Source organism: Balaenoptera ricei, chromosome 12 (assembly GCF_028023285.1).
Source record: "Balaenoptera ricei isolate mBalRic1 chromosome 12, mBalRic1.hap2, whole genome shotgun sequence".
Classification (NCBI taxonomy): Eukaryota; Metazoa; Chordata; class Mammalia; order Artiodactyla; family Balaenopteridae; genus Balaenoptera; species Balaenoptera ricei.
Window position 1 is genome coordinate 58,352,479 of NC_082650.1, and position 12,600 is coordinate 58,365,078.

At 37.1% G+C, this 12,600-nt stretch overlaps 1 long non-coding RNA gene across 1 annotated transcript in view; it reads right to left on the reverse strand.

The window, feature by feature from the left end:
- Positions 1-12,600, reverse strand: part of LOC132376349 (uncharacterized) — a 327,639-nt gene that overhangs the window by 227,121 nt on the left and 87,918 nt on the right. The gene's annotated exons all lie outside the window — the stretch shown is intronic.

The following is a 12,600-nucleotide window of genomic DNA, read 5'->3' on the forward strand; positions in this document are numbered from 1 at the left end:
AGCCAGCCAACCACCAGACATGTAAGTAAGGCCATCCCACCCAGCCAACCACAGACCAATGAGCAAGTCTAGTCAAGTTCAGCAGAGCCTGGCCCAGATCAGTATTACCAGCCAGCAAAACCTCTGGCTTGTAATTAATAAATGGTTATTATTTTAAGCCATAAAGTTTTGAGATTGTTTGTTATATAACAATTGATAACTGATAAACTCCCCATTGCATATAATTTTTTAATATAAATTTATTTATTAATTAATTTTTAGCTGCATTGGGTCTTTGTTGCTGCCCACGGGCTTTCTCTAGTTGCGGTGAGCGGGGGCTACTCTTCGTTGCGGTGCGCGGGCTTCTCATTGCGGTGGCTTTTCTTGTTGCAGAGCACGGGCTCTAGACGTGGGCTTCAGTAGTTGTGGCACATGGGCTCAGTAGTTGTGATTTGCGGGCTCAGTAGTTGTGGCTCACAGGCTCTAGAGTGCAGGCTCTTTTTTTTTTTTTAATTTATTTATTTTTGGCTGTGTTGGGTCTTCGTTGCTGCGCGCGGGCTTTCTCTAGTTGCGACGACCGGGGACTGCTCTTAGTTGCAGTGCACGGGGTTCTCATCGCAGTGGCTTCTCTTGTTGTGGAGCACAGGCTCTAGGCACACGAACTTCAGTAGTTGTGGCACTCAGGCTCAGTAGTTGTGGCTTGCAGGCTCTAAAGCGCAGGCTCAGTAGTTGTGGCACACGGGCTTAGCTGCTCCATGGTTTGCGGGATCTTCCAGGACCAGGGATCAAACCCGTGTCCCCTGCATTGGCAGGTGGATTCTTAACCACTGTGCCACCAGGAAAGTCCCCCCATTGCATATAATATTAAAAATCTGAACTTCTTATATAATAATCAGATCCTTCATAAAACCTAATATAAATGTTCAGCTTTATACTCCAAACTCTAAGCCTATCTATATTACAGTTTAACCCTTAGAGTCTGATCAGTATTCTTCAAACAAGTGTACACCTTCATATCTCTGTGCTTTGCACATGAGTTGGAGGACAAACAGGAAAGGAGATTGAGACTAACATGTAGAGAATAACTACAATGTCCCAAGATTTTTACATGTGCTTGCTAATTATACCTTCACAATTAACCCTGTAAAGTTGCAGTCATCCCCATTTTATAGATTGGAACACTGGCACAGAGGTTAGATTTCTCAAGGCTATAAAACTAACAAGTCATAGATCTGTATGATTTCAAAGTTCGTGATCTTCTTATTGCAAAACTGTTTCTCAGTTTTGTGACCAGGTGGGGAATGAGCTGCAGTAGATATTCAGAATTATCTTGATAATGCTTTCAAAAATTATGTGATTACTCTAGTTATTCTGTTGGACACATAAGAATTTTATCAGGGATGGAAATGGACTCCTCTAATACAGCTCTCCCTCTTCCATACTCCCCTCTTTGAAAACTACCATACTTACTTTTTGTATATTATTATCTCTGTCTGGAAAATTTTTCCTCCTTTTCTGTCTGGTAAATCATACATATCCTTCAGGGCCCAGCTAAAAAAAAATCTAATCTTCTCAATGAAGATTAGATAGAAATATTACAGATAGAAATAATTGTTCACTCCTCTGCGCTTTAAAACCACTTTGCCAATGTCCTTATCATAGTGCATTGTACTTAGTTGTGTACCTTTCCCTTCTTCCTTGTGAGCTAATTGAGGACAAGAACCACGTTTTACTCATTTGTGTTCCTGAAACTATACCTGGTGTATAGCAAGTGCTCACTAAATATTTGTGGAATTATGGTGAATAGTTTTCCATGTGCTTAACAAGAGATGGAGGAAATATGTTTCTTTTTTAAAGCTTAGGGTAAAAGAGCTGGTTTGTGCTAAAAAAGAGATATTCGCTGAAACCCCAAATTCTGTTGCTATTCCTAAACAAGAAAATTTGTTCAAATTTCTCTTATTAAGTAATTTACAATATAATTAATACTAAGAATTAAAACATGAAGCTCTCTAGAGAAGAAAAATAATGACAGCAGTGTCTGGGGTAACTGGGGAATGTAACTGTGAATTTGCACAATAGACAAATAGAACTCCTGAAGAAATCCATCCTGTTAAATGTAGTTATTAGCAAAAGCACATATTAATCTTCTCGTGCCAGATAAAATTTTGTACTTAAACTTTTACCTAGTTGATTACTTAGCTGACAAAGCTGTAATTACGGCTGCAAATTTTAAAAGAAATGTCAAGATATTGAAGTAGCCTGGTCTAGAAGTGTGAAAGTTATTTGTGCTAAGCCATTTTGGTAGATAATGCCTTTTTTAGAGAAAAAGAATGACAATGAGAAGAGTACCTCTTATAACTAAATTTCTGGACTCTTTTCAAATATCCCCTCAACCCACATCCAACCTTCCAAAGGGAAGGGCCTCTAATTGTTATACCTTGACACTAGGCACTCTAAGTAATTGGGGCTCCCTAATGATTTAGCCCCATTGTAACATGGCAATATATATTTCAGTGTTCAATGATGCTATTTTAAATTCTCAGATTAAGTTTGACCTTTGCCCCCTGTTCATTTCAGTGACTCTCATACCACCACCATCCTCAGAAGTGCAGGATCAACTTTGGCAATTATTGCCTGTAAGGAGATAGGAAGATTATTTCCTATGTCTTCAATGTCTATTTTTATACAAATGTCAATTGTTTAGAGTAATAACATAGGCTTATTTTATAAGTACACTGATTGATGACCACAGTAAGGTGTGTTGAATCATACATCTGAATCTGGCTACATGGAAAATTTGTATGAGCATATAGACACATATAACAGCACACACAAAAAGGGAGAAATCCTATAGGTGAAATGATTTAGGCAGCAAATTGATCACAGATTATGAGAAAATGATCACTTGCTCATAAACAACAGAGCTGAGGATGCACATGAATTCGTTAATTAGTGAGATGCAGGATTAAGGGTATACGAGTGCAGGCTCTAAAAAAGGCTCCTCCAGGTGTACAATCAGTCAGTTATAAGGCAGGGTGGCTGCTGGCTCCCTGGGAACACGTTAGTCACAGTTCTAGCTTTAGACAACACTGGCTTATTGTAAATGCATGAGTGGGAAAGGGAACTGCCACTTGGACTAACCATGAAAATCTCCAAAATTTAAACTTCAGCTGTCTAGGGCAGTTATAGGTATATATATATGGATTGATTCATTTTTTAAAAAGCAAAAATACAAAACAACATCATCTTCAAAATTATTTTGTTAACACTAGTGAAGTTTAAATCAGAAGAGAGCAGCTGATAAATAAACAGAATCTCTAAAAATAAAAATGTCATAGTAAAGGTGAAAAAGTTCATCCCAAACCATATATTTTTATATGTCTCTAAAGAATGATGATGGCTCATGGGGAAACATAATTGAAATATAATTTTGAAATATAATTGAAAACTTGAGACAAATTCTACATGTTTTCTTGTATTTTTTTCCCCACTGAAGATTTTGGTTTGAGTTCTATTTCCTTTGCTACTTTCCCCTGCCTGAAGTCATAATCTTCCACCTGTAACATAAAAAATCTTTTTTGTAACAACCAACTGTGATACCTCAAATAGAGGACTACTCTCTGAGATTTGAAAAGGCAGCAGGAAATGACTGTCAAAAGTTTTTGTTGTTGTTGTTGTTTTAAATCCCAGCAAAGAATTAAGCAAGAGAAATTCAGAGAACATAATGTAGAAACAGAAATGACCTTCCAGAGAATGTCTAATTTTCCCCAAGGGATTTCATGGGTTCTGTTAGGCCACTTTCATAAGATACAAGGATTCATCTTGAAAATAATGACAAAGCTTCAGAATACAGAGAATTTAAGGCCCAGAAATTGTTTAAAACTCACAGTTCTAAAAAATCTCACTGTTCCAAATAGAAATGTCCCAGAATTAATTTCTTAAAAATGACCGAGTAAATATTAGTAAGTCAAACTCTAAGATAAATATTAAGGAAAGACTACCAACAATAGAAATGTTATAACCTTCCACTAAGTTATGCTGCCTCTATCTATTGAAAGAATTTTTAAGTTATAGAATTGGCAGACCAGGAGACAAAAAACTGAACCATGAAATAATTCTGAAATGAAGAAGCATTTAAATTATGTTTCTTGAAAGACACAATTAAATCATTTTTTAAAATCCCAAATTAACAACTACATGATATCTATTGCTCAAAAATGATACCGTCCAAACATGATATGTATTGCTCAAAAATGATACCATCTTCTGAATGATATTCAGAAGACCAAGATCACTGGAATACTAAAAAAAAAAAAAAAAAAAAAAAAAAAAATCTAGATTGTTGTGGGAATTAAAAGAGATAATACACATGAAAGAACTTTATAAATATGAAACATTATTCAAATAAAATGAATTGTAGTAATCATTTCGGGGTTGTTGACACAAGTGATCATGAAGCAGATTCTAGGGTATTTCACACAATCATCTGATTTTGACTCTTTCAATCCAAATGTATTACTCTCTTTTTCTGATTGGCTCAGGAAACATTTTTTTTTTACCTTTAACACTCTATCTCTTGGTAATATTTATTTTTTTATTTTTTAAATTTTATTTATTTATTTATTTATTTTTTAAACATCTTTATTGAAGTATAATTGCTTCACAGTGGTGTGTTATTTTCTGCTTTATAACAACGTGAATCACCTACACATATACACACGTTCCCATATCTCCTCCCTCCCGCATCTCCCTTCTTGGTAATATTTTAAGGATGTTATACTAGAGGGGTAAGATCTAGTAACTTCTTATCTTCTAAAGGCTTGTAACTCTCTTAGTTTGGATTTCCCTGAAAACAGAGTCTGAGATGAGCACCTGTGTGCAGGAGAGTTTATTGTGGAGACAAAGTGAAACAGGGAAGGATCAGTTAATGAGACGGTGGCTGCTGAGGTCACTGATATAGGCACCCCAGCACTTCTGGGAAACAGAGATGACTGCTTGAAGAGCTATGGAACTTTTATCTACTGACTCTAGTCTCCAATAAGTTAGTGGTTCCTTCGGAGGATTACATCCCTCATACTTCCAAGCTGTGATTGAATAGGGCCAAAGAAGCTTCTATTGCGTTGGAGAAGACCCTGGGGTAGAAAGAGCATGGACACACAGTGCACCCTGGAAGGAGGATGCCGCCCAGTGAGAGGTGAGTCTGGGCTTACACAGAACTACGTGCAGCAGTTAAGGCTATGTAGTATTAGTTTTCTATTGCTGTGTAATAAATTACCGCAAACAGAGGCTTAAAATAACACCCATGAATTCATCCATAATTTCTGAAGGTCAGAAGTCCAGGCATAACTTGATCCTCTGCTCGAGGCCTCACTGGACTGAAATGAAGGTGTTGGCCGGGGCTGTGCTTCCCATCTGGACTCAGGGTCCTCTTCCAAGCTCACTGGTCATTAGCAGAACGCACTTCCTTGTAGTTGTAGGACTGTGGTCCCTGTTTTCCTGCTAGCTGTCAGCTGGAGACTGTCCTTGGGTACAAGAGCCTGCCCACATTTCCTTCCACGTGGACCCTCCCCAGGCAGGCAGTTCACAAGATGCATGTTTGCTTTCTTCCAAACCAGTAGGAGCACATCTCTCTGACTTCCTTTTCTGCCACCAGTGGAGAAAACTCTGTTTTCGAAAGGTTAATGTGATGAAGTCAGATAATATCCCTATTTTAAGGTCAACTGATCAGGACTTTAACTGCATCTGCAAAATCCCCTCATAGCAGCATCTAGGTTAGGGTTTGATTGAATAATTGGGAAAAGGTGTGCACACCAGGGGCCAGGACCTTGGGGAGCACGTTACAGTTCTGCCCACCCCAGACTGAACTATCAGATCGGCTGAGAGGATATGACATGGGACACCAAAAAACATCTGCTGTAGCAATTTTTAAAAGTGAGTTTGTTTTTTGCTTAACAATTTAAGTAAAGGAGCAGCCAAAGTCTAGCAAGATGGGTCTGAATTAAGAAGTATCTCCTAAAGTTTGGTTTAGGGAATTAATTAATCATATTTTTCTGATACATAAATAAAGAACCAAATAGAGTAGATCTCAACACCCATCATGACCTAGGTTTTCAGTTGTTTTCTATGATATCTTCTACATGGGGTGCTTAAATAAGTATACCTGTTAAATAAGAACTATGCCATAAAACTGATTGCTCTGAAGACCTGTGCAACTACTAAAGAAGGTAAAGTGGAAGATTTTTGAATATTTAGTGAGCATTATTTGAATGGATTACAATGGACTCAAATTTTTTCATACAGAATTGTTACATTGTATCTAGCCTATTAAATCTAACATTTAAATTTAAAAACCCAGTTAATATAAATTAAATATCTGCCAATTTTATGGCTATGAGCACATGCTAATCTTCTTGCTGGAAGATGAGCCATGCAGATTGTAAGAAACCAAGCTATATTTAGAAGCACATTACTAGAGCTGGGTATTTCAATTCAAGCTCTGTTAGATCTTGTATGATGTTCTTTTCCATTTTGTAAAAAGCATGTTCAACAGTTCTTCTAATTGTATAATTTAACTACTGGGAGCCTAAGTGGCATTCCCTAATTCTAAGCGGATAATAGCAGTGTTGTGTTTGTGGTTACTGCACACAAATGCAGCCCTCTGATTTTTCTGAATTCATTTCCTGCTCTAGGGGCATCTCTGGTAAGATTACCAGCAGCTCGCTGAGGTAGTACGAACAAGTGGGAAGCAAAGGGAAATACAAACCATAGGGGGCTCCACCTTTACTCTCCGTGCACCCTGATTGCTCTCCTGCATCTTGTTTTGAAAGAGGGTGTATCACGCATATGTGTGAACCCTTACTATATGCCAAGCGCTGTGCTGAGAACTTGATTTGTATGCTTTATCCTCATTTAATCTCTATACAAACTTTAGGAAATAGGCACTAGTGATATCCTCATTACAGATGAGGTTACAGAAAACCTTATGTGACTTGCACATGGCTAACAAGGTTGCATAGCTAATAATAAGCTAATAAGGATTCAAACCCAGGCAGCCTAACTCCACAGCCAGTGTTCTGAACTGTTATGCTACACCATCAATAAGGTGGTGAATACATTAATTTTCTAAAAATGCTGCTCAAGATCCAAAGAAATTAGTAAATTTTCCCTCAGGTCCTTAAAACCAAGATAACTGGAGGATACAGATTCATAAAGTACTATAAAATGCCGCACGTAAATATGCCACCAAGTACACTTTAATATGAAGCGTTTGAAGATCCCAAGGCTTCTTTTCCTCTTATACAACGTGCCGTTTATTGAGGCATAGACAGAACTTTTATTATCAAATATTGATTTCCCAAATGGAACAATGACTATAGAATTATTTTTACTTTAAAATAAAAAAATGTGACTACCAGAGCAACTATCTCAAGATCAGAATTTATATTCTATTCATTTTTTTCTTTAAATGTCAGTCACTTTTGAAAAATAAGGCAAAAATTGTCTCATGTCCCATATACTCATATGTGACAAGTACTCAGAACTCTAAGTCCTTTTTCCCCAAACTCACCAGCCAGTTCTCATTGCTTTCACTCAGGCAGGATTCATGATGGGTTTTAAGGGTAATCATTTACAAAGGCAAAATGATAGAAAACTACTAACATGCATTTACTATTATTTGTCAGAGAAATTTTCCTCTTGAAGGTTGGTTCTTATTTGGAGGGAACAAAGTGTCCCCTAGAATTATAAGACTACCAAATGGTGATTCATAGTCCAAATGTCTTGATTCACATACTCTAAAAACAGAATGTTAAGCTAAGTCTTTAAATTGCCCATATGGACTTTGTAGGCTAAATGAGATTCGGACTGAACCACAAAATGCATCAGGGATAAATTTCAGCAAATGAATTGCTTCCAAATTTAGTGTTATAAACTTCCAATCCATATCTTATAGGATTTTGTCTAACATTGGGGAACCAATATTTGAGCTCATGCATTTCTTTATCCTTTAAAGGGTCCTGATATCCTGGAACTGGAAGGGATGTTCCAAAGCTGTAGATGATCACCCATATTCCACTAAGCCATTCAGTTCAACCCTCACTGAGTTCTCAGAGCTTCTCACAAAGTTTGAAATCATTCATTTCCTCTCTCCCATTGCACTGGATAAGTTTTACTCAGTATAGATATATTTGGGGGTTTAGTATTATTATACAATCACAGTGTAAGAATAAAACTACTGGTTTTTTTTCCCAGTGTGAGTAAAACATTTATATATTCAAAATAAAAATTATAGGATCAGTGAAAGAAATACAATATTTTTAAGATACTTGCAAATTAAATGCTTAGCCTTAGTGATCTGCATTATTAGCAGAAAACATTATGCACATAATTTGTGCAAGTTCCTTTTATAGGTTCTACTGAGAAATGATGAGTATAAGCTCTCTTAAAGTATATGATCTTTTAAAGAGATTATAATCTACAGGTAAATCATTAATACCATAGTTCCATGAGAGTTATATATAATAAAATTACCTCTTTAAATGAAGCAGAAAAGTTGTTTTATTTAATTTTTTACTGTATTTTTTCTTTAGAGTAGCAATTAATTCAAAGTACAAATTCAAAAATATTATGTCCTCAGGTATTATAGTGAAATGACAAACAAACATATATCAAATTTTCAATCATAGAGGGATGTCTGATATACCATAATTTGTTGCATTTTGGATAGAGCAAAAATCTTTTTCTGTAAAAGATAATTGATGAATGGTTTTCTCGTTTGGCTTAATACTTGTACATTAAGTATAATTCTGATACCTTTATTATTTGGTGCCATATTAATCCTTATTTTATCATTTTGCTGGAGAGCCCTGAATCATGAAGGAATCATACTTCTGATTCAAGCTCCCATTCAGAAACCAAGGAAACAGCCCAGCAAGCAAGTCCAGGTTGGAATGTAAAATAAAAATTAAATAGATATAAAAAATAAATAGATATAATATATATTTAGATAATATGTGTTTATATATTATATAAAACTAATAAAGAGCAAATGCAACAGATATTATATTTTCTTCACTGGGCAGATAGCCCAGGGAGGTGGGAGGTGTAGTGTTTGTGACCTTGGCCTTAGATGACAGGCCTATGTTTTAAAAGAGCTCTTATTAACTGAATGACTCATGAGCCTAACCTCCTTCCCATAAATGAAAGTAACACCATAGATCATTGGTTTGTTGTGAAATAACACATATCAAGCAGTGAATGGAATAAAATACATTTTTGAAACAGTAATTGAAATAGAGCTATTTATTTAATCCTTACAAAAACCAAACACTATTTCCTCATTTTTTTTTAGGTCGACATTGAGGCTCAGAGAAGCTGAATAACTTGCTCAAGGATGCCTACCCAGAACACAAGAATGCCAAGTTTCAAACACAGATCTGTCTGATTTTTCATTTATACCACACAGCCAACTATATTCTACAATTCCCAAAAAAACTTTTATTTGTATTTTAGCTTTAGTTTTCTCATTGTCATTTATAGTCCCTGCCTTAGTTTGCTAGGACTGCTGTGACAAAGTACCAAAAACTGGGTGCCTTAGAATAACAGAAATTTACTATCTCATAGTTCTGGAGGCTAGAAGTCCTAGATCAAGGTGTCATTAGGGTTAGTTCCTTCTGGAGCCTGTGAGGGAGAATCTGTTCCATTCCTCTCTTTTCACTTCCGGTGCTTTGCTGGCAATCTTTGGTGTTCCTTGGCTTTTGCTGCATCACCCTGACCTTAACCTTCATCTTTACATGGCGTTTTTCCTGCATGTGAGTCTTGTCCAAATTTCTCCTTTTTATAAGGACACCAATCATTTTGGATATGGGGTGAACCCTACTCCAGTATGACCTCATCTTAACTAATTACATCTGCAATGACCCTATTTCCAAATACGATCACATTCTGAGGTATAGGCAGTAGGACTTCAACATATGAATTTGGGGGGAGACAATTCAACCTATAACAGTTCCCAAAGGGAAAAAAATCTTTTCAAGCAGGCAGGTGTGAAGTCTTGTAATGCCACACTTCCTCATAGGATTCGCCCACACAGTGCTTGGTGTATTGGCGTGGTCATTTTGCTGCTACGTTGTCTGCTGGCTTGGGCTGCTCGATGCATTTATTGTGTATTCAACTCTGGCACCCAAAGCTAACTTTCTCATGTTATGTCTCCCCCTAGCCAGCATCCTTTGATCGTTCAAGGCTCCCACCATCCGTTATGAGTACCTAGATATTCCACTGGAAAGCGAGGAAGATCTGACCCAGTGATCAGCTCTCGGGCTGCCCGTGCAGCTCTAGCAATCACTACTTCTTGCTGACACTTCCACAGCCTATTTTAGAGTTCAAGAACTTCTGCTTCAGAGTAACCTAGAAACAGAATTTTCTGTTTTTCTGAGTGGCAAATTCTCCTCACCTTTGAGTTTTTCATCACTGAAGATTGTTCACTCACATTTCTACTCTCAGGGATTACTTGTCATTACCAAGGTGACATTTTCCTGCTCCAGGATGTTTATGTGTTTATCCTGCTTTTCACAGCATCATCCCTGACTGACTTTCCAGCCAGTCAGTTGACCAAAGCCTTACTTATCCCACCCTGGAAGATGATGAGGCATTTTTCCTGCAAATTGCCACACTTTTCTTTCCAGGTGCCACTAAACTAACTCAATTTGTTCTTAGTTTCTGAGATCCATAAAAAAACAGCAACAATGAGCCTGTATTATATATGTGTTAGACTTCTCTTGCTATTAAGGGGGCAAGATGTTGGGGCCTGGAATGTCATGATTTTTGTTTGTTTGTTTATGGATATACCCTGTTATTCAGACATAGAAAATTCAAAATCTGATATTATAGCATTTATTAGAATATATATATAACTCATATATATATATATAACTCATATATATATAAAAATAACTATATATATATATATCTATATATATATATATATATAAAACTCCTAGAGTTCTATGGTTCCATGGGTTCCCTCAATAATTAGTTCCAGTTAATATGGATTCTCAAGGGGAAGCAGGATGGAAGAAAATTTCAGTGCTTAGGCTATAGGGTCTGGCAAGACCAAGTTCAGTTCCCATTTCTGCCACACCCCAGTTCTGTGACCTTGAGTAAGTTAATTAACTTCAATAACCTCGTGTGTAAAATGGGGAATAAAAATAGCTCCTACACATAAAGTTGTATTTGTGTAAAGCAGGGTTTTCAAAAGTTGCCTAGTGATAAAAATCATCTGGAACAGAGTAAAAACACAGATTCCAAGACCCTTTTTCTGGAGAATTGGATTCAGAAGGTCTGGGTGAGGGATCCCAAATCAACATTTTTAGTAAGTACCTCAAATGATCGGTATCAGGCAAGTGTTGGAAATATTTCTGTGTTGCACAGTTCATGTCCCACTCAGGAAATGTTAGTGCTTTTCTGTTTATCAAAATTGATTCCCTAGAGACCCACAGGGAGGAAGCTGGCGAAGCTGCTCACAGGCCAGTTTCCTCTTCCAGGTCCCACTGCTAAACTACATTCCAAGATCTCCTTGCTTCTTGGTGACCCCGTGAGATTAGTCAGAATAGTTTGTCTGAAATCAGCAGAAATAGTTTGTCTCTTCTCTCTCTTCATCTCCCTCCCTCCAGTGTGATAGTTGTGTATACTCTAAGGTAACCTTGAAACCACAAGTTAAAGATGGTAAACCTGCAGTTTACAAATTACATGGGTTTGTAAGTGATTTTGTAGCATTAAGTGCCCTACTCGCCTATACTGACCACAACATGAAGAGGAATAAAGCTTTACTGTGTTAAGCCACTGCCTTTTGGAGCTGTTGCACAACCCGCATCACATAACACATCTACATTACATCATCTAAGCTTACTGAAACTGGTCTCACTTCCTTCATTCAGGCTTCTCTCAATTCAGCTTGCATACCATTGCCTGATGCTAATCTTAAAACCACATTTTCCTCACCTCACTTACCTATACAAACACATATTAATGACTTCTTTTTTTTTTTTTTTTTTTGTCACACCACATGGCATGCACAATCTTAGTTCCCTGACCAGGGATTGAACCCGTGCCCCCTGCAGTGGAAGCTCAGAGTCCTAACCACTGGACAACCAGGGAATTCCCATTAATGACTTCTTTTATTTATCTCATCAGGTCAAAATTCTTCATCTTTGTTTTAAAAACCCTGAATATCCCATCCTAACTATCTAAACTTTATTTCTAGAGGATGGAAAAAATAAAATGCCTAAGAGAAGTGTAAAGAACTAGGGAGCTAAAAAGATCATTCTTCCTTCGTGGAAATCTTGTTTCACTTGGTGTCAGAACCACACAACATAGCGTACCATTTTTCTGTTATTTTTTCTAAGACAGCTCTATCTCCTCCCCTGGATGATGCCATTGAACATAGGGTCCATGTCTCACACTTCTTTTTAATCCAATTTCATCTCTGGCGCCATGCTAAACACACAGCAGGAATTCAATAAAACCTTGCTCCTTGATTGCTGAGCTGAGTTCATACGGTTTTACATCTCCTTTCTTAGTTGAAACTGTTTATTTCTGAAATGCAGTACCTTACACAAAGGGCTG